This window comes from Calidris pugnax, unplaced genomic scaffold, assembly GCF_001431845.1.
Source record: "Calidris pugnax isolate Ruff unplaced genomic scaffold, ASM143184v1 scaffold70, whole genome shotgun sequence".
NCBI classification, from domain to species: Eukaryota; Metazoa; Chordata; class Aves; order Charadriiformes; family Scolopacidae; genus Calidris; species Calidris pugnax.
The window spans coordinates 8,498,767-8,526,330 of NW_015090862.1; the positions used below are offsets into that span (position 1 = coordinate 8,498,767).

Below are 27,564 nucleotides of genomic sequence, written 5' to 3' on the forward strand. Positions count from 1 at the left end.
CCAACCCAGCTAAGCCAAAGCAGAGGGAAAAATAAGGAAGCAAAATATTTCTGTGCCTTGCAAAAGGGAAGAAAAGAACAAAGTGTGATTCATCAACCCGCTGTTTCATAGAGAAGCAACATGTGGCCATAATTTGATCCAGTGCTCACTCATTAGTTCTACAAAACATTTGCACTTTTATTCAGAAATTGGATTTGGTAAATCTGACGTGTTCTACTGTGGACCAGAAGGGAAGTTCATTAGAGAAATTGCAAGGCTAAGGCCTTTTTACCTCAGAACAAGCCTTTAGATTTTGTTAATCAGGTACATTTGTCATTTACACTGATGATAAACATTTGACAAGTAATCAGCTCTGGGAGGAATGTGATTTACTGCTGCAATCTGGGTTTGTGCTATTAATAACAATAATAATGTTTGGCACCAGGATAGCCAGTGCAAGCAAAGGATAGAACAGATTTCCCAAGCTCTAGCTGGCTGAGTGTGGTTTTCCATGTCCTGCTGAGAAGGGTTTGCCAGGGACAGGCCTGTTGGGATCAAAAGGACATGGAAAAACAAGAGCAGAGACTTGCTGCAAGTTTGTCATTGTGTTTAAGGATGGATTACTGGGTTTAATAGGATTTCTCCCATTTTATTTCTCTCGGATTTAATTTAGGACTGAGCTTTTCAGTGTAGTGCTGTGAAAGGATGCAATTTTTGACAAGAAATTTGAGTAGGTTTCTGAATGAATTGTGTTGAAAATGTTATCTTCAACTGTTTCTGGCAGAAAATTAAGCATTTTTAAGGTAATGGTTGTTGTTTCAGGTTTTTGTTTCACTTTTCATCTTTTGTTGTTTCACCTTTCATAAAAGGTGTTTGTTTTCCTACAAAAGTAAAGGAGATCTATTTTCATTAATAGAATTAAAACCTGCAAGCATGAAATATTTCTTTTGTTATAAAGTCCTGTCCTCTCTCCTAAATCCAAGTTTAGTTGTTCAGCCTTCCAGTATTTTCAGGGAGGTAGGAAGATCCAAGAAAGGAATTTCCAGAAACATCTGATGTCTGTGCAAGTTTCAAGAATGTCACCCTGTCTTGGATCTGTACATGTTTTTCTCTATTGCAAAACTGTCTTTGGTCCAGATATATAACTATTTGCAGTGAACTAACTCCCGCCAGGTCCATTTCTGTACTTCTGGGTCGCTGTTAACTTTTTCTGCAGTTAGTACACAATGAATCACTACAGTTTCCTTTCTAACTCAGTTATTATGCAAAGGGTCGGGATAAGATTCAGAGCTGTTTGACTGACAGCGGAGCAACTTTGCCATTAAACAAATGTGAATTACTCACACACGAGAGCCCTTATGCTACTGAAGAGGAGCAGGTATCCACTAACTTGCTGCAGTGTTTCTTTTTTATGGCTGATTGCTTAAATAGTACAGCTGAGACCTGTGTGGCTCTGCTGGTGGAACGTGATAGGTTTCAGAGAGCAGCAAAGGTTACATGCCATTTTGATGATTTTATTCAGTTTGATTCCCAGCTTTTCAAAGCTGCAGCCTAGCCCTTTTCTGAAATCTTTCTGGTATCTGCGTTGTCTCAAAGAACTGTCACCAACATTTTATTCATATATTTACTTCTTTATTGAAGAACTGTTTTTCTTTAAGGTATACCTGATTGGAATGAAAATACTCTTTTTGTAATGCACCTGAGTGTTTTTCTTTTTGTGCAAAGACAAAGTTTGGACTCTTTTCATCCTTTCTATTGTAACCTTTGTAATATTTGATTGATAGATTTTATTACTATAGTTACTCCGATTTTATACAGCAGATTTTATTTGTGAGAGTAGTATCATGCTCTGCCCTCATTCAGCCTACTTTGCTTATTATTGTTTCTTGTGGGCTTTTTTTCCACTGCTTTCCTTGAAAACAGGCTTGCTGCAACTTAAGGATCTTCTCGTGTCTTTAATTCCACTATGTTCTGCACTGCTACCTTACAGAGAGAGGACTCTTATGTACTGAAGTACCAAGAAATTGTGCTGGCTGCAGGAGTTGAGAAATCAAAACCATAGAGAGAGCTTCCATCTTAAAACATGGCGCTTTCTTTCTTTTTTCCTTTTCCCCTAATTTTTATCTGAAAAAAAGATTTTGCAGAGCAAGTCACGGTGATTTACTTGCATGCTGCAGGCTGATTTAGGACGCTTATTCGATCAGTCTGCTTCTAATGACACTAGAAATACCGTAATGGATGGAACATTCCTGGCCTGTTCTAAATTGGATTAGATGGTTTACTAATGTAATACTGGCAAGCCAAATCAGCCTGTGATGCCATGGGAATTAACCTGTAGGGAATATTTGATCTCTAATGCCCATGTGCTAGTTGAAGTGCAGTCATATCTTTTGATTTAATAAACCATTTTTATATTTCCCAACGGTATGTGTGTGTTTGAGCAGGATGAGCTAATTGGTAGAATTACCCTTTTTAAATGAAACTTCGTAACTTGCTGCTAAATGGAAGAATACTAAGTACTTCAGTCTTAAAAGATTTGGCAGTTGTTTATGCAATTTCTTCTTGATAGCTTAAATGCTAAGGTCCACACAAGGATTTAGTGTTCTCTGTTAAGAGACAAAACTAATGATGCTGACGTATCTTCTAAAATACTCATCTGTTACTGAACTGAGGAGTCACAAAAGATACGTATCCCTGTAAGTCCAATATATTAGATCTGGTTTTATTCTGGTCATCACATGATTTCTTTAAAAAATTAACCATTGGTATACAGACATTTACAGATTCATAATCAATTAAACTATTAGGAAATACATTGAGAAATGAGGAAAAATTGCACAGTGCCACATTCTTGGGTGCTGAAAGGTTCACTGCAGGTACATCTAACCTTTGGCTGGCAGATGGCTTGTACATGTAGGAAACAGAGTGGCACAGGGGAAGGAATAAGAGAACTGCAGAATTACAAAGCCAAAACTTTCTCTCTGTTTAGGTGTGTGCATCTTAGTGCACTTGTACTAATTTATAACTTTTACTAAAGTGAACATAAAATGTCTGCATTATGCTCAAGTACCTTTGCTGTTAAATAAGTCATCCTATACCAACTGAAATCTGCTATTACGTTGTGATTGATTTTGACAGCAGCAGAGGAAGCATTTTGGTGACATTAATAAATTAATACATATATATAAAAATATATGTTTTCTGAGTATAATTGCCTTAATTTGAATAGCTATGGCATAATGTATGGAGACCTGAAATAAAATCGTTCCCCTTCACGTTGCTCTCTGACTTAGGTGCTTCTAGGTCTAAATATTTCAGACTTTCATACAGATGATACAAACATGAAGCAGTACCTACCACAATATGAAAATGTGTCATTTTCCCCACCAAATTACGTATGCCACACATCTAAGACAGACACATCTTTCCCTTTCCCAGAACTGTGACAGATCCTAAACTAATCCTGATTAACACCTGGATTTGAAACCCTTAATATATTCCAAAACACAGCTGGGATTGCACGATTTCCACTTATATATTTGAAGTATGTACTACATGGAAGTGGAAGCGTGTATTTCTAACCTTGTCCATTCACAAAATATCAGACCATAAAATAATTACATGCTAATATATAGGAACAAGATTTTGGGTCTTTTTAATGGTTTCAAGAATTTATTATTACTAGTATATCTGCCATTCCAAGACTTTTCACAGTAAATGTGTAAATCTATTTAAAAACTGCTTTGAGAAAATAGTAACATGAAAGCACTAAGTTTCCTACAATTTTGTCTGAAACCTTTTTCCAAGAAGCAGCATAAGCAGATATCATGAGAGTATTTGCTAGTCTGTACTGAATTTTTGGATGACTTATGCAACCTCTGTATACCTAGATATCAAAATGCCAGTCAGTACAATCACCAATACATCATTCTGCATTAGAGGTTCTCTGTTTACCCACTGGTTTGCTGGGTGGAGTAGGCTTTCAGGTATTCTGCTTCAAATGATAATCTATCAAATATATCAAACAAAGAAAGTCAGTCATAGGTTTATCTTCCCAGCTGTTTTAGAGATGTTTGATCTTTTGATTCCCACTGAAACTTTTCCTCCTAAAGAAATTTCAAACATTATTATATCAGCTGAAGTAGTATTACTTGCTGGCATCGTCTTATCCTTCATTAGACCACTTGTCTTCAGTTGACATCTTTAAAATAGAATATTTTTCACTGATACTGAGCCGTCATGAGTTACATACCTCATTTCTTTATGTTTCTGTGAAAGTCTTGTTTCACTATAACATTCTGTATCTCTCTTTCTCACTTTGTATTGGTATGTAGGCCAGAATCTCTCAATATGATAGTCTGGGTGTATGAGGAAACAATGTTAAGGAAACAGTTGTAGAGATTATTTCCTGTGGCTAAGTTGGTCAATCATGACTTTTTCCAGTAGCGAGCGTTCTGATAGACATAGACAGCTGTTCTTTGACTTATGCTATTAGCTATAAAGCTTTTCCAGTGATGGTAAGACACTTGTGATAATAAATCAAGTTTGGGAGAACCAGCATGTGTTATTTGTTGAGTTTGCATGCTACTGACATGAAGGGGCGCCTTTTCAAATGCAAAATGCTTGAATTTTGCACAAATATTTCTGTGCAAGAACAGAAACTGAGTTTTGCATTTGACCAGAGCTTCACATTTGTTTGTTCATGAACACATGCTGACTGTTCTGTCTTGAGGAAGTACATCCGAGATGTTGATATACTGGAAATTTGACACTGAAGGATATACATCACATCTGACATGAGTGTTGCTGTTATGCTGTAAATTTTATTAGTTAGTTTAGAAAACACGCTGGATGCATGACTTCACTTTGAGTAGTGAAGAAGATCCTAAGTAATAGAAATGGAGTGATGTTACACATCAGAGTATCTAAATATATTTTTACCTATTGGTCTATCTCTGTTTGGTGCAAACATTCCTGGTACTGTGACCTTGTACATTCAGTGACTGGGACACTTTCGTCTGTAATTGTATAATTATAGTATAATAGTATAATTTGGTCTGTAATAATCTAATAACTCCGAAAAGGTGTTATTTTGAGGGCTTGTTTTACAATGACGTTAAACTTCTGATCGTTTGGGTTATGTCAAGCTCAAAATGGAAGATCACCATGTTTTGAACAAAGACTTATTACATTTCTAGTTTGAAACAATAATAATAGCAGTAGAAGTAAAGATGTAGCCGTACACAGCTATATGTAATAGAAGATATTTACTTTGAGTTTGGAATTCATTTCCCTGCAAGCTGTCCGAGACACGTTAAACATTTTAAAGACTCTGCTGTAAATCCATCACGGCTATTTTCCAGGACTCTGGAAAGTCATGAGAAAACAGGCTTTGAAAGCCATGCTCACTAGTGTGTGTGTGTTAGCTGTCTGAAATCTCTTCTAGCTTTTCTCACTGTCAATCCATATAACTGCTTCCAAAGACACCTGCCTTTACTGATGAAAAGCTGTAATAAATTGTCCCAATAAACATTTCCAGAAATGTTCTGATGACACTCAGAGCCACATAAAGGTAGAGTCAGTAAAGAGCACCAAACAAGCGGTACTTCCCTGTCGCTATAACGCCAGCAAGATAAGCACACCGCTCCTGAGAAAACGTTAAGGCTTATGTTACCCAGCACACCCTGCCTTGCGCTAGAGAAGCAAAACTGTGGGATGATGATGATGACTTGGAACAGCACAAGAGAAATATTCTGGTTTTGTATTCCACCACTTTGTACTCCTTGACTTTCAGAAGCGACCATTTCATAAAAGTCGTATTTGCTTTCCTTTGATTTACAATTATTGAAATTTTAATAAGGATTGTGCAGTGACTCCAGACATCACATATTGTCAGTGAGAAATTATAACTTTATTGCAGCACACACTGACAGCCAACTCATAAAAATGAATGACATTCTATATCATAACATCTCGTAGGCTGTTCAGCATGTTAATAGCTCACTTCATCTTTCTTTAGCATAATGAGGCAGACAGTGTACCAATATTCAACGTGAAAATGAAGTTTAAGAAAATTTGAATTGAAGCAAGAACGTACCATTTAGCAGAGGTTCAGGCAACATTCAGATAAAAAGTTTCAATTAAAGTACTGTTAGGGAGCCTTTTATCACTTGAGCAAGGCTTTGTTACCAAAGACCAACGCTTACTACCAAAAAAATGCCTGTTTCCAGCTGTACTTGGCTTTTGAAATGCTACTTCTGAAAGGCTCTGTAATCTTGCCCTTATCCCATGTAGGAGTTCTTTTGTAGATCTTTTATATAAGGTTAGATTGATTTATAGTAAGCTGTTTTTTCATAGTAGATCAAACTAAAAAATGGAAGCAATATTTAGGAAAGGGAGTAGACGTTTTTGGGACTGACTTAGATGATACTTTTCTTTATGCCATTTTACAAACAGATAAAATATTTTGTAGCCAACCTACAAGCTATTGCGTGGTTCAGCATATGAGTGTATCTGAAAAGGATATTCATAGATCTGCTTCAGCTCCAAGAGATGCAGTTACAACAGTAATAATTATGATACAGAAGTACTACTTAAAAAATACTTAAAGAAATGTAAAACAAAACATCATGGCTGATAGTCTGTCAGGTTGCATTACAGACTGATTTTTAATATTTTTATTAGCAGTTTCCAATGTACCTACCTAAACACGAACAAAACTGTCATTTGACTGTTCCAAGTCTGGGAATATTATTAACCAAAACCTCTGTATTCACTGAGAGCTCTGGTTAAGATACCACTGCAGACTCACTGCAGCCAACTATGAATGTATTTCTCCATAGTATGAACCTAGAATCAACCAGCTGTAACTACTTATATGTGTAGAATTATCCAGTAAAATTTTGCAGCTGAAGTTGCTGCTGCTGGCTTTAATGTTGTTTATGATCAATGGCAAAATCTCTCTTTAGCCTTGCAAAGACTCCTTCCTCAGCTTTAATTATAAAAATTAAAGAAATATAAATTTTTTCCTAAAAAATTCCTAAACCAAAATATTTACTGTTTCTTTTTCAAAATACAAGCACTTTTGAAACAGCTTTGTGAGTCTGCATTATCTAGTGCAGCACCTGGGCCAAATGTAGCTCCCTTGATGTGGAAATATGTTTTGTATCTGTTGGAAGGGAATGCATCCCATGATCTGGGTAGAACACAGTGGATTGATATTCCTTCTTGCAACAGGATGGCAGATTTGATCCTTTATTACTCTGGAGGGATCTTTCAGTGGAATCTCTGTGTGAAGAATGTCACATCAGTACAATGTTTCATCCATCCCAGAAATATTTGTGATTAACCAACTTCTTTTGAGGTCTACAGTCACCAGTAGTGAAGACTGTTGGTGCTCCAGGGCACCAGGCCCAGCCAGAGAGTCTGCCAGAGAGAGCCCTCTGCTGTTGGAAGCGGCCACAGATCCAGGGCAAAGTGATTTTTTTTTTTCAAATCCAAATGATAAAGGGGATAACTTAATTGTCAGGCTTGTTTTTTACTATTATTCAAACAAAAAAGTGATTTCCTCTGAGCACTCCCATAGTGTCTGACACCTGCAATGTTGTCAACTGAGGTACGTGAAATAATGGTAACGTGCTAGAAGCACTACTAAAGACACATCCAATTTTCAGGCAATTTAATTGAATTCTCTATCCTTGTTCCAAGTACAAAGAAATTAGCACTGTATGTTCCAGCTAAAAAAGCCACTCCTAGTGATGTATGCTCTCTGTGGAGATCTGTCTACCCAAATTTAATTGTCCTCCTCTGTTTGTCTGAACTGCTTTGGCTACTGCTTTTTTCACTCTCTTGATTTTAAACTGTTATTCCTTCAGCATGCTTTTCAGTTCATGCCATTTGGGGTTTCTATCACCAACTAACTATTCATTCTGATTTGTTACCTAATGGCCTAAGCTGACTCCTGATTTGATTCTTTGCTCATTAAGACTTTTCATTATGGGTGATTTTGAAATTTATGCTGATGCTTTGGAACATCCACTCTTACAAAGGTTTAATGATTTGTTGAATCTCCTTAGTTTATCACATTATGTTAATTTTCCTTCTTGCAAAATGGTCCACACATTAGAATTGGGTATGTTACTTAATCTTCATCACAGTAATATACTTCTTTTTTTTCCTTCGCATTTGTTTCCTCATTGTGGACTCACTGAAGATTTCTCTCCCTTTCCTTGCTTTTCCTGTGGTATTTACCAGCTGCCCAGGACTTAGTGGTGCTTTTAAATCAATGACCCTGCATGAAGACAGTTCTCAGAGCCAGCCAAAGCCCCCTTCCAGGTCCTTGTCTCTCCCTTCTGGTTGTCTCCTCTATGTCTCCTTCTTGAGTCAGCTGTATGGGATTCCTGCTTGCAGTTCCTTTCCCTTCATTCATTTGGTTCAATGTACCGTCAAGCACACAGTGACCGTATTCATATTTACTGCTTTTTTTTTTTTTTGCATGAAGTTAAGATTCACTTTTCTGTATTTCTGCAAACAAAATTATTAGACTACTTCACTCTCTTTTGATGGTTTTCCTCATTTTAAGTACTCTGTATCCATTCCTAAGGCTTATCAACCTTCTGCTGTATATTTCTTTTCACTCGAGGTCAGCTCCTAGTTTGCTAGAATATACCTGCAATTACTTTTAGAATTAAGAAAGCTTGGCTAGTCTGACTAAATGTAGTGAGTTTTAATCCAATCTATACCTCTCCTTTTATTTCACTGGCAGTTGAGAAGGTGGTAGTGAAATAGCTTTTTCAGTAACTTCATATATTTGATTTTATCAGTAAGTCTTGGTTCCCAGATCTGATTGCTCATTGGAAAAATTCTCCGAAGCTAGTGAGTTTAATTTATCCCTGTGTCATAAGTGAGTTCAGCTTAGGACTGGAGGTCTGATGCAGATAAGTACCACTTTAAAGGTTATCTGGCTTTCTGCAGGGTTTAGGAAGAATAGCTGTAGTGAAAAGTACCAGGAATGCAGCCACTGTCTAGCAATGTCATGGGCACCAAGAAATTTATTGAAGGAAGTACAGAGCTAGCCATATACATCAGCTGATGACAGGTAAGGATTGTCTCCCAGGTTGATGGAATCACTTCTCACACCTGCAATATGAATGTATCATATACTTCAGCCGATGACAGGTAGGGACTGTCTCCTTGGTTGATGAAATCAGCTCTCACTCTTGCAATACAAATATACCATAAAGCTGAAATTATTTGGGCCAAGTTAATACACATGGGAGGGCTTCATGTGCCATGTTACTTCATTTGAGGACGATTGCCTTGAATTCATGAGAGTTCAGTGATGTAAATCTGGTGCAATCTGGGTAAAATTATACAGATTGTCTCATTTTGCATCAATTCATAGAGATCAAACTTCTCAGCTGGCAGTGTGCAGCCAATCAATCACTCTACCTGATATTTCAGTTTTTCCATTTACCAAAGTTCTTTTTCATGATCCAGGCACCTGTGATCTTTTCTTCTTCGCTTGGCATTTGGACTGGTTTGTCAAATCTTGTTTTTGTGTATTCTCTTATTATTTAGCTAGTACCATTTGTCTGAGGAATTATTATTGCAACTGCTGAACGCTTTTTTGTGGTCAAAACACAAAGGTAACATTATTCATATACAATATTTGTGGTGTCACTGGCATGCAGAAAATACCCAGATACACTTTCCAGTCTTCACAGATCTTGAAAAGCAGTTCATGTTTTGCATAATTATCTGAGGGATACTTATAGATACATGGCTTTGTATTCCTTTAAACCTAGTGGGTAAAATACAGTCGAGAATTCCTGGTTGCCAAAAGAGCTTTCAGGGTGAAAACAGCAGCTTTCTGCATTTCATATTTTTTTCCCTATTAAATATATACTATATTTATTACTAAAGCTCTTTCCAGCTAATACGGGCTTTTTAGCTTGGTCTTCCATTTCAGTGTTTCAGTGTGCAAATACCTTATTTATAGCTTTTATGTCATCTTTTCCAGAAAAAAAGTCTTTTCTTTATATATATGATTTCTTAAGGAAATGCCTGAGCTCTGTACAATTCATGTACTCTGTTTGTGATTACTTGGGTTTAGCACTATACTGTTTCCAGGTTGTTTTCTTATTTGATTCAACTTCTTAGAGGAATGGAAATGAACAAAGAATAGGAGAAATTTAACAGGCTTTTAATCAACAAAGCTTTTCAAGCACAGAGCCTGCTCTCAGTAGTTCAGCTCAGCATACAAGAGGCAGAGAGTAAGAACCAGTACCTTACAGAGGCTTATTGTGCATCTCTTAATGAACCAGTGCTCTCAAAAAACTTCTGAAAAATCATATGCAAAACAGTAGAAATTCAGACACATCATTAGCAGTATTTTTCTGTAGTATCAACTTTAAAAATGCATAACACATGATGAGGAGGAAGCAGTTGAGCCGTCTGGGATCGGGTCTGCTACTGATATCTGAGTAGAGAAGAGCTGGAATATTTAGGTAAAAATTAGTAGTCATATCGATGGGATATAGTGGTGCACTAGATACCCCTATTTTTTTGTGGAGAAGAAACAAGATAATGACTTTACCAGGAATTCATAATGTCCATGCCAATACCTGGCATAATTGCTAGAGAAGCATGTGTGAAATACATTTCACACTTGAGTAGTGGATGGTCCTAGGAGTGACCATCTACTGATCTTGCTAATGTCTAGCACTGGAGCATCCAAGAAAAGGCTAGACAAAGAGTTTGTCAGCAGTACCTAAGCTCTAAGTCATCTTGCCTTCCATAAGCAGTTGGATTAGTTGACCTCAAAAAAGAATGTCTAGCACCATTTTACGTATTTCCAAGGTTGCATTCACTAAAGTGTCTAACTGATTTCCAGGATCAGTAAGGATTGTCATTACCTTTCCTATCAGCTAGTGATACTGTAGTTATAGGTTAGGGGAGCACTTCTTCATCCAAAACATAACAATATCTTTTGCTACATAGCTTATACAATTTGATATTCCACTTATGTCTTTAAGCACAGTGAAAAGTTTTTCGAGCTACACAGGATAGCGTATAGGAATATCTCAAAGTAGCTGGTCCCTTACATTTTAATTATTTTTAGTGATCCACCAGGTTAGTGCATTAATGGTTGAAGTGTGTATAAGGACAGTGAATGATTTATACCAGTTGGAGTAATAGCACTGAAACATTAGCAAGGATAATGTATGATGTTATACGTCACTTACTTATTTTAAGTCTCTTATTAACAAAAAAGGAAATAAAGCATCTAATACAGCTATTTTACGAACTCTGTCTGTAACCTTCCTTCCATCTATTCAAAGATATATTTCTAACTCTTATTTTAGACACTTAATTTAATATTGTGCTATTATTCTCGAAAGCATTGCATAAAACTTCAAATGTATACCTTACCATTGCCTTGTCTCTTTCCTCATCTGTTCTGTGAGGTCAAAGCTCTTTGTGTTTCCATTAAAAAGAACATTCAAATACAGAGGAAAGAGGATCTTCTATTTATTTTAAAGACACAGTTTTACTTATAAAAAAAAAATCACAACCAAAAAAGAGGAGGTTCAGGATTGTTGCATAAAATCAATAATAGATATTTAAACTGCATGTATTGCCTGAAAGAACTTCGGGCTGATTTTCCTGATTTTAAAACAGCTGGAATGGAACTGAGACCTACTCAATGAATTTCCTTGTCTGTTTCCTCATGTGTAAAACAGAAATGATATTTTCCTCCCCAACATGGTGTTACCAATCTCAATTAACATGCTTTCATTGCCTTGGCACTAAGATGTTTTGTTCTGTTGGTCTAAATCCAATGTAAAAGCTACACGTGGGCAACAGCAGAATTGGACTCTATGGTATTATAGAGTCCTAATAATCATAACTCCAATCATAGTTAATATCACTTAGGGATTTCAATTCACAAAATAAAAATATGAAGCCACTGTTGTCCACAGTCAGAGAAAGGACAGGGGGAGAAACGTGAGATTAAACACTTACTAAATTATCATCAATTAACACATGCAAACTCCATCCCATTGACAAAGCATTAAAGTAGCCTGGAACTATTAAATTACAGTCTTCAAAATGTTTGATAGGTAGACAAAAAAAGGCTTTTCTGGGTAGGTGCAAAAGAATCTTATGTTGCCTCTTTTAAGATAGACACAGTGAGTACAGGGAGACAATATACTGATCTTAAGTCTGGAGATAGGAGTGTCGTTATAAGTCTGGTGTTGTAAAATATGTGCTTTTGATTCATGGCACATATTCAATGTTTCTTCCATACATTTCTGGAGATAATTTGATTTAAAACACTATAATCTGAATGGATCATGTCCTACAAACCAGAACACAATGGATGTTAAATATTGACTTCTCAATTGGAAGGACATATTCATTATCCAACTGGAATTATTCTGTCTTAAACGTACATAAGAAAACAGAATCTAAATCCTATAGAATTCCTTTTGAAAAGTAACATTTATTGTATCAGTAATGCTCTTCTGACTCTGCTTTTTGTTACTTTTGCTGCTGTCAGCTATCTGCTGTTAGATGCTTTCTTCCCATTATGGCTTGAATAATGTTATAGTCTCATTTAAAATTGTTGTGCACAATAAACTGGTCTGACAATTGCTGTTACAGGTTTTCTAGAGGTGGCATCATATTTTCTGATACCAAAAAATGGCCTTGAATATTTTTTTCTCACTTTATAGATTATGTGGAGCTTGCATTACCTCAGTAATGAAAGTACTAATCTTTTTTCTTTCTTCTTTTTTAAAGCAAGTTTTCACATGGGACATTTTCCAAACTTGTTAGGCTAGTTCTTTATTTCTACTAAATTCCTACTTGGCATAGCAGACAAAATAGCAAAGGAGAGTGTAAGCCAGTGTTATGACTCCTTACATCCCGAGTCCTCTGCAGTCCAAAGTAGGACAAATCACTCAGACCTAATTTATAGTAACAGAAATAGACTGCTAGCCTGTACCAAGGCCTGTTGGGCCCTACATCTGCTGGCTTCTGTCATTCCCTCTATACATCCATTTGCAGATGGTCAATTCAACTATCCTGGCTCTGTCCCTAGCTGATTTTGTGGCTGTTTCTGTCTTGCAGTGCATAGTGTCTCAACCAAGAGGAAGTGTCATGTCCATTCTATATATTTCCTGGTGCAGTCAAACACATACGTGGTTTAGTTTTGCTCTAGTTCTGATTAATCTTTGGCTGAAGCAGTTCTGTTTCACATCACAGTTTGCATTTAGTTCTGATTGGAGAAAAAACAAGTCTGAGATCAGGTTTTGGCTGGAGTTGATTTGATTCCCCTACACTAATCACCAAGCTATTGTGTCCATCCTTCTTTCTCTGAACTAATAAATATTTATAAAGTAAAAGATTGGCAGCTGTCCCATGCGGCTGATTAGGGTACTTACCTGGAATATTATCCCTGTTCTACATGATCCAACACAGAGTCTGGGTCTCATCTGAGTGTCTCAGACACTCAGCTATTTACTATTTGGGTCTTTCCTGCTATTTTTTTCAGGACACACGTTTCATACCCAACTTTGGAAATCATTCTAGTGAAAATATAACCTAGCAAATATCCTTGACCAGGTTTAACCTTCAGCCACAACAATGACTGGATATTTAGAAACCCCTCTGCCATTGCAAACTGCTGAGGACAGGCATGCCTCTCATCATGAGAATAATTGCTACCCTTGATAAATCACTCCAGAAGTGCTTTCCTTAAAATCGTTATTTCTGTCCTACCTTGAGTGGGCCTGAGGCTGTGACCTTCTGTTCAGAATCTTTTCTGGAAGAAATTAGAGACTGAAAAATCTAGGTTTGATTAAAAGATGTACAGCTGAGTCACTTCAGCAAACTGATAACCCTCACGTCTAACAGTTATCTCCCTTGGCATCATGTCAGCTTTAGTCAAGCTGGTGTGGGGAGGGGGAAGAACCCTTTGGGAGGATGAGTTTTTTAGTTACGTGAACCAGCAGCTATATTTCTGATATCTTAGATATCAGTTTTTAGCTTAGTGGAGCTGAAAGTTTTTTATTTTTACGGCTTTCCACTCTACTTAACTTCTTGCCAAGTCATAAAATCTAAGGTACTGTAATATTTAGTCTCTTCATGTCCATATAGAGGGCTTATATGTGCAATATCCAATATAAAGGTGGCTTTGCATGACTCCTATTTAAGCAGACACTTGAGGATCCCCGCAATAAGGGAATGTAAGAACAATCATCCATCCTGTAACTGCTTGAGAAGGGGTAATGGATTTCTTTCCTACATCCAGGCATGTTTAAATGCTGATTATTCCTGACTGTCAGCATGGCCTGTTGTAGCCACAGGTATTGGATATAATTGAGAACATCCATCAGATATCTCTGAATTCTGGCACAGTGCTGAGCCTGATCAAAATTAAAACTGGAAAAAAAGAAAAATGTGACAGAGCAGTTTCAGACTGGAAAATGCAGATCTAATTTTACTAGAGCATTTCAGAGTAGTCTGTTTGCTTTATCAATATTTTTAATGGTAATAGCAGAATTTAGCTTTAAAAACAATGCAAGCCATTTAATTTTTACTTTGTTTAATAGAAGGTAATCAATTAAAAATAGAATCAGAACAATAATGAAACGAAAAGCATTATTAAGATGAACTGTTTCTACAAAATTATTTGAAATTTCTCTAAAACATTTTTCTAGAATTTTTAATTCGTGGGAAGATAAACGTTTTTCAGCTTTTTCAGATACAGCAAGAAAGGAAATTTCATAATAGTGGTAGGTACTTTGCAGAAATTGTGCAGTTAAAATTCTGTGGTAACAAGTTTTGTTAATATACGTTGAATGACAGTGAAAATTGTGGTGGAAATAGTTGTTGTTGTTGTTTCACACAAAAAGAGTGAAGCTTTTCAGCGCAGTTTGTGATTTTTATGAAAGTGCCTGCTTTGGGACCAGCTCACTTTCTAGAGATTTAACAACTCTAAGAGTGGATATAAGGTTAGACACAGGAATCACAGAACTAAGCCAGAGGCAGAAGCAGCAACCAGGAGTCGGGGGCTGAACAGGCAGGAGTGGGAATATGAGACGGATGAGAGAACTAATGCCCAGCTGAATTACAGCTTGAGCAAAAGGCAAGAACAGCGGTGGATTCCAATCGGTTTCATTCCTGGGTGGTGTCAAGAGGTGGGCGCTGTGGGAGCTTCCATGGCAAGAGCCGTTATTCTGGCTCCTCCAATCACAGTGTCCAGCAACAGCATGAGGCAGCCTCTGAGAGTTGATTTGTTGCCTGTCACCTATGGCTGACCCCCAGTATGTTATCGTACAGGAGTGACCCTTTTTAGCAAATGCCCTTGCATTAAAAGGTACTATGATAGACCTGAAATAAATAAAAGGAATTAAGGAGCAGAGTTCCTACATCAGGCTACTCTTGATCTCTAAAAGGAAAGGGACAAGTTCCTATTCCAGTAGTAGCAGAATGCACTGGAAATAAATATTAAATAATCATATATCAAATATAAGATGAAAAAAAAAATGTTCAATAAGGTCACTTGCACCGATACACGCTATCATTAAAAAAACCCACATTTGTGAATAGTAATTCTGCTAAAAGTTTTGCTTTCCTTTTCAGAAGAAAGCAAGCAACAGGGAAAAAAGAATGGTTCAAATAACTGCATCTTTAAAATTACTTGCAGAACAGTAAAGGATAATCTCAAGGCTATTCATTTTGATGATTTTGTCTCTTTGCTAGATTTATCTGGTTTAAACAAGCTCGGGAAAAGGCAAATATAAAATACTTGGTTTTTAATGCTACTTTTCCCTAAGTGCTTGGGTACCATTGCTATAATAAACTGTGTTTTAAGGTGTCTGATCTCTGCTCCACTGGTCACAGAGCTCCAAAGAGAAGAATTTCAGTACATTTTACTTAAAATTTAATATTATATGTAATATCTGCATTATCTGTAATATCCCAGGTTATATCTGCTTTACCTGGGATGCTCATACTCTTTTTTATTGAACTGTTTTTACTAGCAATGTAGCCAGGAGACCATGGGATTAACATAATAATTTGGAAAAAAAAACCTGAACAGCTGGAAAGGGGAGACAGAACCCCATCCCGGGAGAGACTGTGGGACAAGAGCTGATTCTTTAGAGACAGTGGAGAGAGGAAAAGAGTTATGCAGTGGCTGTGGCAATTCTTTTTTTAAAAAGAAAATAAAAATGCTGTATTTCAGTCTCTGTAAAGCAGAAGACTTTTTTTTAAAGTAGTTGCTGAAACTTTAACCTTGATTTGATTGTGCCTAGGTTTCCTTTATTTGTGAATATTCCAACATCCAGCCTTTGATGTTACCTTTGAGCATAGCCTTATCAGGTCCTGAAAATAGCTTCACAGATGAAATTTTTTTCTATTGTATTAGCCTGGTTTGAAAAGAACCTAATTGACCTGCTGTAATAATAGGTTTGACTTTAAAGTTTGATCCCAGCTTACAAGGGTTTGCATCTCTTGGTTCTGTCTTTTGAACACTTAATCAAGACACATTTTTCAGCTTCTAAAAGGCTTTTAGCTCGTCCACATGTATGGACAGTACCTAATGGACCCTACCCATTTATTCACTGGTTTCCACAGCCATGAAATGTGATTCTTTTATGTTTTACAACTTCAAAATGCCTTCTATTTTTAGGTCAAAATAAAAAAAAGTTTGTCTTATTTAGCTTTTTAAATATTTATTGTACAGTATTTTACATTCTTTGTGCTTTTGCCCTGGGGCATTTGTACAAAACATACTTTAAAATGTGCACATGATTGATTTGATTTTTGAGGCTGGCAACAGGAGTCAGGTTTCACTCCCTCTGAAACTGCTGGAAAGTGATGGGACTTATTAGAGAAAGGGACTATTGCATTTGCCTCACAAGGAAGAATAGAAGTGATACTGAAAAGAATGACTATGACTTTAAAAAGAATGGGTTGGATTATTTTCTGGGTCTGTGCTGGCTCTGCCAGGTGAGAATCTGGCCCATTATTTTTTCTGTAGTCTGTAACTTGAGTGAGCCATGAAAAGTCAAGCCAACAACACTTTATTGTCCATACTGCTTACTGCCTCAATGGAGAAATATGATGACTTATTACTGAGAGGCAGAAATAGATTCTGTATTTGCAATGTCTCTCCCATTTCCACTCCATGAGCCAGTGTAATCGAACATGCCAGGTCAAAGGATGGAAAATGTTCTTTCCAGAGGAAGGTACCTATTGAACTGCTGAAACCTGATTCTGTCGGTTGCCCTCAGGTACAGCGGTTCCTGCTCCCTTAACCAGGCCTATTGAAGAGAACTGGAGCTCTACACTTCACAGACACTGGGGCAGATCTGAACAACCTGACTCCATGTTTATGCAGTTAAAATTCTCACATCAGTTAATGGGAATTGTGTGAGAACAAGAATTTGGTAAAAAGCGAGGATGGCAGGATTTGGACCTGTACCAAATACCTAGGAGAAGGCTGTGCTTCCTGCCCTCTTAGAAGTTGGGTGTTGTGAAACTGCCAGTAATGCCAAGACAGTTGGCAAGTCAGCAAGATAGAAATAATAGAATTAAAGGGGAGAAGGACTACTTGCAATTAAAATTGCGTGTACTGGCATTTCTAGTATGTGGCAGAGTTCCTGCACGTTTTACTCCTGAGTAACAAAGAACAGAGCTGTGTATGTCACCATGGAAATGTAAATGGAGCTCCTTTGACAAACAGGGAAATGTACGCCATTCCTTTATGCTCACATGAGCTGTTAGTAGTGGGATGCAAGAGAAGAATGGGATGTCTGTTACAGAAAAGACATGAAAATGCAATTGTAGTACCTTGTTCTGTGTTCTGTTATGTTTTTATTTGGAGTTTAAAAAATACAGGGGCAAAAAAGAAGTGATTTTTTTCTAACTTATAATACAGTATTTATAGCAGGCAGTGTAAAATAGCAGTGATCAAACATGTGGCAAAGAACACAGAGGATAAAGCATAGATTTGTATGTTATGCTGCTTCTACCTGCTTATTAAAAAAAATGGATATTTTTGAATGAAAGAAAATTAAAAAAGGAGCAGGCAGCTGTGTTCCAACATTATGAAGTTAATTGAAGAGATTTTTTTGTTTAGTTTTTACGATCAACAGATGTTTGATAATTTCTGTTCCAATTTTGACTGCGTCATTCTTTTCTTTCTTGGGGCATGGGTATGTGTAGAATACAGGGAAAAAATGAGGAACAGAAACCTATATTGGGGATCTCAAGAACTCATAACTTTTCTAATATTCTGAATATGTCTGCTTAGATTTTTGCTGTGTGCATTTGGATCAGAGCTAGGTAAATAACATAAAATATTTTCTATGTTGCTGCTTTAACATATGCTTGTGCTTGATTCCACCAAATACTTCTGAGGTCAACTCCAGCAATGACTGTGAAAAGTGAGTGTCTGGCTCATGTATTTGTATATTTGAACTAGAAATGTTTAGGAGATAAGCAAGGGAGACAGAGTTGCCAAGCCAGTTGCTCTGGAGTCAAAGCATAAAGGCAAAGAAAACAGAAGGATTTGAATCTAAACTCTTTATTTACCTTTTTACTCCCTCTGGAGTTATGTTTTTACAACTGTCATAAGATGAAATAACGTTAAACTCTACAGCAAGCCAATAAACTTTACAGTATCCCGTTTTCCTCTTAGGAATAACACCTTGGACAAGGTTTCTGCAGCTCAGAAAGGAAGAACATTGATGGTATCTAATTAATTTTGCTTATTTTAATTTCATTCTAACAGAAACCACCTCGTAAATTTTTTAGCCCATCTTCCTGATTCAGAGTAGCAATGATGCTCTACCCAGCTCATGTTTTGAATATGGAAACTTTAATATTCTCAGGAACGTTTGTCATCAAGATGTAGGTGCTTTTCATAAGTTACAGAAGAAATTTTTGAGTAAAGTTAATTGACAAAGTAATCGAGATCACAAGCAACCTGAAGACTTTCTAGGGACAGAAAAGGTCAATAAATTAGTAATTGCCTCTGAAATACAGCCATAAAGACTGCCTAGTGACTATATTGGCTTATTAAAATACACTCAGGTGTCACCATTATGCCATATTCTGTATACATTTGGAATTAAGTCTCAATTTTTTATTTTCTTTTTTGATGAAATTTATGTTTAGGGATATAAGGGAAAATGCAGTGCATTCAAAGATAATGATAATCACATCATTTGTGTAGACTTTTTCCCCCCACAAAGTAAGCTAAGGTGGTGCTCTTTGTTTCCTTGGTTCTAAAATGAATGCAGCTGATTTTGAAATTAAAGTGATACCAGGAAGCAGCACCTCACGGTAACTTGGGAGAGAATGTACCCAACTGACAATGCAGAATCACTTTAGGGAGACAGATGAGACAGTGAAGACAGGAGAAAGAACTCTGGTAGATTGTGTCATTGCTTTTCACAAGGTATCAAATTTTCCTTTAAAAGTTAGTGTTTCCTTTAAAAGTTGGCACTCCACATCTAGGATAATAGTCCTTTAGGATAACTGTATGGTGGTTGTTTACCAAGTACCTTCTGAAGGATCTAGTGCTACTTTCTCCTTTCTGACCACCATGTTTGACAGCCTAGATTCTGTCGTTTGTTTCCTGCTAAATAACAGGGTTTTTTATATCTTGATATGATAAGAGACTGCAGCTTCCTCTTCACCCACTATTATCTATATACTTCTTTGTACTCCTTGCTGTTGTCCTTTGGGGTTGTCTTAGAGTTACATGAGGTTGGCTTGTTACCTATTCATGCAATGTTTAACTATACAGAAACTGCAGTACCATGCTATCTTCTTATATTGGTTTCATAACATTGCTTGTCAGTCAGTGCAAAGTTCTCCATGGACCTTAATGTTCTGCGAAATGTTTCATGATACAACTTTTCATGGTCTGTTTTTCCGAGGTAATACTGCAGGTTTTTCCCCACAGCATATTGTGATATGCTTACGGGAAAAAATAGAAATTCTAGAATGAGACAGAATCAAACAAACAAGTGATTTCCCTCACAAAATCCAGTAGTAGTTGTGAGGTAGGTTTTGAGCTGCCATCCAGTAGCAGAAAAAAGCACCGTGACCATGATGATTCTTGTGTGAATAGCACTTGGAGTCTCATGACCATCTGGATTTGGTGTTGCAGCTTTGTAGGGATAAGGATGCTGTCAGGATGTGGTTATAGCAAGAGAGGGAAGAGGAAGTAAATTTGAGAAGATACATTTGCAGGCCTTTATGTGGAGCGGTTATAATCAGCTGCTTGTAGAGTAAGTACCCCCCAGTTACACTGTCAGCCCGAGGGAGCTGCTCTGCCTTCCATTGTGCATGCCAAAATAAAGTAGGCTCTTCGTCTCAAGTTCTTTTTTATGACACCTACAGTTCAGCATAAAGCACACTACAAAATTAATAGCATTCTGCAGTAATTGTTCTCAACCCAAGGGGTTCAATCAACCCTGGATGCATATAACACCTTAAAATCTTCATGCTGTTTAAAATGTCTCTGTAGCCTAATTTGGGCTACTTAGCTCATAAAACCCCATCTTAACCCAAAACTGAATGAATAAATGAAACTGATAGTCAGTTTTAAAATTGCTTTTTCCATATCTATGGCTGCAATAAACATGTTTGCTTTGCAATATAGTTGAATTTTGCACTCATCTGCCCCCGTTTTGTGCTGAGTTTCACAGTAGGAAGAGAGCTGGCATGCAGTTAGGAATACGGGAACAGGCTTGGGAAGCAGCTCAAGAAGAGGGACATATAAGCAACAAGTGTGCCTTCTGCTTTTAGGATTTGTTACTGCAAGGACATAAAACTTCACAGCATTAGGTTTATGGCACTTATATACTATAGTGAGTGACTTGAGAATGAGAGGATTAAAAAACAACAGGCAGAAGGAGAGCTTTAGCTTCTAACTCTTCCCAAAATGGTAATGAAGAGCTGGATACAGAAAAATGAGATTTAAATTCCTCCCTGTGCAGTTTATAAGATAATGCTGTTCATTATATTTAATAATAGATCTTATTCTGTTCTATAGATTTTTACATAAGGATTTGCTGAAATCTGTAAACCCACTTCAGCATACAATTCCCTGCTCTCTGGAGCTGCAGGCTGCTGGCCCGGGGGCTTGCGGGTGCTGGCCAGCCCTTCCTGCAGGGAGGCTGCAGGAGCAGGTGGCAAACAGTCATGTGTAGAATATTTAATTCATTGCTAACAGTATACAATAAAAGTTTCTAATACCTCTTTCTGTGGCTTGGTGAAGAAAGTTTTAGCACGGTTCCTATTGTCTTCGGCTCTTTTTTTGCCCAAGCTTTTCTGCTTTGGCTCACTACTGAGGTCAAATTTGGATGTCTGATTTTCATTTATTTTTACTGAATCTTGTAGGTGCCTTCACTCTTTGGAAAGAGCTGGTTGTGCAGTTTGCTGAAGAGATAAATTAAATCTAGGGCCTCTAGTGCACACGTAAGCACCTGAAAAACGCTAGTTCTAAAGGGGACGTGACACTTGTTATATGAACTCAGTTCTGCCTGGGGTCTAAAAAGAACTTCTGGCTGTCTAACAGCCTTTGAGGAGAGACAAGAAAATTAAATCCATATGAGCCCAGAATTGGTGTGGGTGCATAGATGCACAGATTTCTGATATAACACAGTGAGAGGATCATCAAAATAGAGTGGCAATGTGGGGTTTGGTCACCTAGAACAAAGAGATGTTAAATGGTGATACTCCTGCTCCAGAAGGATTACTCACGTAGAAATAATATGCCAAAGATAGGGCTCAGATTTGAAAGGATTTTAAGGATAACAAAGAAAAATTCATCCCCAACGAAAAATCCATCCCTAACTCTGTATGAAATAAACTAGTAGTTTCAACATAGTTCCTGGGATATTGATATCATATCACAAAAATTGATAGAATTTATACAAGTTGCATTTCAACTGTCAGATTCATCAGAGAAAAAGTCACTCACAAACTTAACTGATGCCTGATCCAAAGTGGAGAGCTCTGCTGAACCCGTGTGGGCATGATGTGCAGGTCGCTATGGGCAATCTCACACTACAAACTTTGACTGTGAATTTGCTCTCTATATAAAGAAAAATTGAGCTTTCAAGGCTGTCAGTCAGGCACCATTCACAAGGAAAGACTTCATTTCAGAAAAGGAGAAAGGAGCCTGCACAGAAAAGACTGGTTTGGAGAGACAAAAAGAGCAGCCAATTTTGTGCATTGTCTGCCAGGCAAGGATATAATAAATGAATCAATGGCATGGTTTTCTGTTAATTGGGGGGAAGGCAGTATTATGAAATGGGTCTTAGGAAGTTTTGTGTTGGTTCTTTTTTAAAAAATGAATTCCAGTAATGATGGTATTCAAAAGAAATAGCAAGATCATTTCCTATATTTCAAAACACCGTTTTCAGCAAAATCTCACTTTAGGCAGAGTAGGAAAAGGACAAAGTGATGAAGAGGAAATTGCAGGAATGGAAAAACTCAAGCTATCTTAAAAAATTTTTATATAAGAATCAAAATTTGAAAGCTGTCTGTATCAATTTTGATAACATGGCTCTCATGAACCTGTAAAGTCTTGCAGCAGAAAACAGTAGCATGAAATATGTGAAGGTCCAGAACAGTAATGTCCAGGAGAAAGAGTGTACAGCAGATTTCTCTAGTAAGTACTAAAGAAAAATTCTAACGTAATCTTTCTAATTTTCTAAGGATTACAGTATTTGCCATCTTGGCAAACTGGACAGCTATGCTTGCAGGAGACCTACTGTGTGTAGAATTGTTGCTGCTATTGTTATTAATAATAATAATTGCCAAAACATCAGGTATAGACCTGAATTGATAGTGCTGCTGAAACTAGACTGAAAAGTTATACTTCAATAAATAACGTTGTACCTGATGTTTTCTAGAACATCAGAAAAAGCTTGTGGATCAGGTAAAGATTTTAATTTTCAAAACATTGTGTTACTTCAAAAGTAGAGCACAAACAATTTTCTCTTTGATCTGTTCTCTGAATGGGAATTCTCTACATATGTTGTCTGCACATCAGCAGGTAAGATGCAGCATACAGCACACAGCTGATTTCCCAACTTGTTCTTTCTTAGTATCAGAAACATGTTAGTCACTACGTTTGCAGGTGTAGACACATCTGTGAACGGCAACCTATTCTACGTTTGGAAAGGTAGAAAATTCTCAGTGAAGTAGACAGCTAGAGAGCTTTGCACAGAATAATTATATGGAAAGGTTCCAATTCACCGAGTCTTTTTTCCCATATGCTTGAACATCTGGAATATGGAAGAGCTTTCTATATGTGTACATGTATAGCTAGACAAAATATACTGACTTCTATCTACTATAAATTAGTATCTCATTTCTTCCAATTATATGCCCAAGGGATACACTACAGTCAGGAGCTGACAGATAGCAAGGATCTACAAAGATTTGTAGAGAAGAGCTGAACAAATGCTTGAAAATAATGAAACAAAGAAGGAAAAGAGAAGTAAGAACAAACTTGGCACACTTATGTTGTACAAATGAAGCAAGGTTGAGAAACATGGCATTGGTAATATTCCTGTTGTATCAGTGAGACACAATACACTGATTCTGTTCTCATTTACATCTGTATATGTCTGAGGTAATTTATGGCAATCACAGAAGAATTCTAGATTTGCATTTTGAGTCAGATCAGTATCTGCTGCACTAATCACACTATAAAGTTCTAAACCTTCCTATTAGAAGTTCTTAAAAAACTTTGTATTTCTATAGCGTTGTTCACAAACAGATGCTAGAGTGGCTACCTTTCATAGCTTTTTGACTAATTTTCCAGTATGAAAAAGCTACTGTACTGACAGAGAATCACTAATAAACTAAAAAATGCAGCAAGGTACTTTTTCTGGTGCCAGAACTGCGTAGTGCAGTGCTTCTCACAGGAAGGTATTCCTAACTGATAAAAGATTCCACAACTAAATTCATTCATGAAATGAAGATTAAACTATTTTCTTGTATCTTTTCTCCTTTCTGGAAGGATCATGACAGCACTAATGAAGGTTAAGCAGACTAAGGAATGATTTGTAGAATATCTGTGGGAGATCTCAGATGCGTGTAGCTTATAGAAAAAGCATTGGAGCACCTACCGCATCATGTGTCAAGTCAGATGCAAAAATTCTTTCTTTGATTCCCCATGCATTTCAAATATAATTACTCTAGATGCAATGGGTGAAGAATCCTATTAGCTATGAGTCTGGTGTTCAAACCCATTCTTTTCTCTCCTTCTGTTTTATTATATTTGGCTGTTTTTTCACCATCACTTTTTGGAAGTGCAATTGTGTTGAGTCCTATATTGAACTAATAATTGAAACTGAAGCCATAGGAACACGTGAGACATGGAGTACCCAAGTCAGTTTGCTATCTATAAGCAGCACAGCAGGCAAGGAGCCTTCCTCTCCTGGATGCATGATCCAGGCCCAATCTGTATCCTTCAGCATTAGAATCAGGGACTAGGACTCCAGGACTCTCTTAGTAGACAAAGGAAAGTAAAAAACTTTGACTTGTCCCTATATTCATTCATGGGCTTGTCCAAACATGGAACTGAGGAAGGACATGTTACGGATTGTAAAAGGATTTCTATAGATTTGGAGTAATCCAGTGAGAATTTATGAGGCTGGGCACGTTGACCCTATTATGGACTGTATACCAAGTACAGTTAATTTAGTAGTTAAATGTCTGCAATACCCACAGGAAAGAAAATAATAGCTCATGATAACCATCTCTTTACAAAGACTTGAGTTAAAGGGTAATGCCCAAACTATTAGTTTTGCTATCTTTGCCGTGGCTGTGAACCTACAAAACTTGCTTTGTCCCATAATGGAAAAAGCTCATGACAGAGACTAACAAAAGACTTGGCTGTGGCTGAAGGAGATTTACTGATGGCAGGAAAAAGGCTATCGGGGAACTGAACTAAAACATGAGGCTTGTTTGAATGTGCCTAGAGAAGTCGGCTTTGCCCATGTTGCCATCAAGCTGGTGAGGTGTAAGTACACTAGGCAAGCACATATAATGCTTGCCAGTCTCAGGAACCTGTGATTATACGCTTTATTTCCACTGCTAATGTATGTGGTGTTTTGTTGTTTAAATGGATTTTCTGAGCAGTATACACATCTCCCAAATGGGAGAGCGTCACAAGTGCTTGAGTTCAGGTCAATAGAGGGCAGAGTTGTGTGCAGGGTTTGACAGTTTCTCAGCAGTTTTGACTTTTCTTCCCAAAAGAGACAAAAGGTCTGACAGCTGGGGATGAATGCAATCTGAAAACTCAGAAAGGAAGCATGTCCAGCTAACTGCATATCCATAATAGAGACCCGTCTATTTTATGAGCCATCTGTATTGTGTTCAGACCCCATCCTGAGTGCTTATCTCCAAGCACTAAATGGGGGAGGAAGAGCTGAGATTTTCATTAAATTAAAGCCAATGTTTCTTTTCCCCAGAGCAGGAGTGCTTCAACTCTAGAAATTGTGGGCGCAAACTTCTAAGAGACTGAAGTCTCTTCTTTTCATTATTGGAAGGAAAATCATAGACACTATGCAAGTATTAACTATTAGGTCAATTTGTGAATAAAGACACACAAAACCAGTCAAAAAGGGCAGTCCAGCAAATTAAAATCACTGATGCCAAAACAAAATCCTTCAAGCTTAGATGCTAGGCAAAAGTAGTTACAGTGGAAGGCAACATACCATAGTACTCGAACTAGCTAACAGAGAATTCAAGAGGAAACACATTAAAATAGGAAAGATATTTGTAGCAGAAAATAGAAATGTAGCAAAATATGAAAAAAATGAAAGCCATATAGCACTACAACAAGAGTGAGAGTTTTAAACTCCAGTGTAGTCTTGGTGCTAACATATGGCTGTGAGAGCTGGAGCTACCCCGAAGTGTAAAATCAGACACCCTAAAAAGCAAATGTATATAAAGGATTCTGATTCCAGATAAATTTACTTTTAACCAACATGGAGAGATGAGAAATCAAAATCACCAGCCAGCAGCTTATCTCCATCGCATGAAGAGTGCACTCAGTAGATGCACAGTGTGTACAGATGCCAGGACACTGACACTCACCCAGAGCTGTAAAATGCAAACTTTCCAGTGTCACAAAAAGAGGCGGTGCAAGAAAAGCCCCTGGAAAACCCATTAGCAAGCAGGATGCGTTAGCAAGGCAGTCACAGCTCTGTAGGGCACTGGGAAACAGCAGCAAGTGACAGAAGTAGAGAAGGCTGGTTTCTGACCCACTACGTTACGTTGACAAGGAGTTATTAAGCCAAATAATACAATCATTAAAAGTGACCCCATCCTTAGGTTAAAATAGCCAATTTCTTGGTTAATTCAAGTGAACAGACTCTTCTACTAAAACTTTGAATTCTCTGGCACTTGCAGCTAATAAAAGCTGTCTAATAACAGCTACATCATTTGTATAATCATTTTCTACAGAGCACAGAACTTGTTAGAAACCTCAAGATGCTTTAATAATATATATTAAATATACTTTAAATGTACTTTACTAGTATATATTATTAGCAGATAAGGGCCACAGGTTCAGTGTATTCCGGTTTACTTGCTACATGTATTGTGAAATGCATTCCTCCTCCTGGCTTTCAGAGACCAGGAATCTATACGAAAAATACAGAATATAATTTTCCTCTTTCACTGTTCTGAAAGCTGGTGGGATAAGATGGCTGTGCTTAGTTCCTGCATGCTGGGGGAGAGAGAACGCCCATCCTCCACTTGGAGAGCTCTGCTCTGATGTGGCTTCTGAAAGGCAGGCCATCAGGGAAGATGTGGCACGAGGGTGGTGTACAGGGGAGACTGCTGCCTGCAGCTGGATGGCTGATGTGCCTACTAGAGGTTTGGACACCTGGTCCTAGGTTACAGAGGGATGCATAGGCTGTAATCACAAAAGAGAGCACCTCCTTTGAATTTGAGTGTCCTTCATCTCTGTAATGCAATGTGTTTTCAGTTTCTTCATTAGATGTACATAAAGGTATCAGTGCAAGGCTCAATTGCTTTTAGAAGCTGTGCTAAGCAGTTCTGCTTTGGAAGATTTTATTCTGTGAAGTAAATAAATAATTAAACCTGACAAACGTGTTTTTCAAAACTCTGAGGAACTGCACATCGCCTGCTGGCACTTCTGAATTTAGAGTGCTGCATATCGAATTGTTTCTGCTCTCCTGTATTTCACTTCCCTTTCAAAAGCTTTTTCTACTGCAATTTGTAAAACATCTTGTGGGCAATTCCTCTGCTTGCAGCCTTGCCTGTCACATTGCTTTTTCTTCACAAATAGTATAAGGAAATAGAGAATGACTGGCTGGGCTGATATAGGTTCTTTTGTTGCTATTACATATGGACAGACTTGTGCTGTGAACTGGTTACCACCTGTTTTTTTCTGAAAATGAAAAAGCGGTTTCTGCTTTCTTATAAAACACATGAAACATCTAATTAATTTTGCTCATATCCACTCATTTACATAATAAATCCTCATAGGACCACATGCTGAAA

At 37.4% G+C, this 27,564-nt stretch overlaps 1 protein-coding gene across 11 annotated transcripts in view; it reads left to right on the forward strand.

Annotated features, from left to right (window-relative positions):
• SEMA6D (sema domain, transmembrane domain (TM), and cytoplasmic domain, (semaphorin) 6D) overlaps positions 1-27,564 on the forward strand; it is a 382,134-nt gene that overhangs the window by 110,075 nt on the left and 244,495 nt on the right. The window lies entirely within an intron of this gene.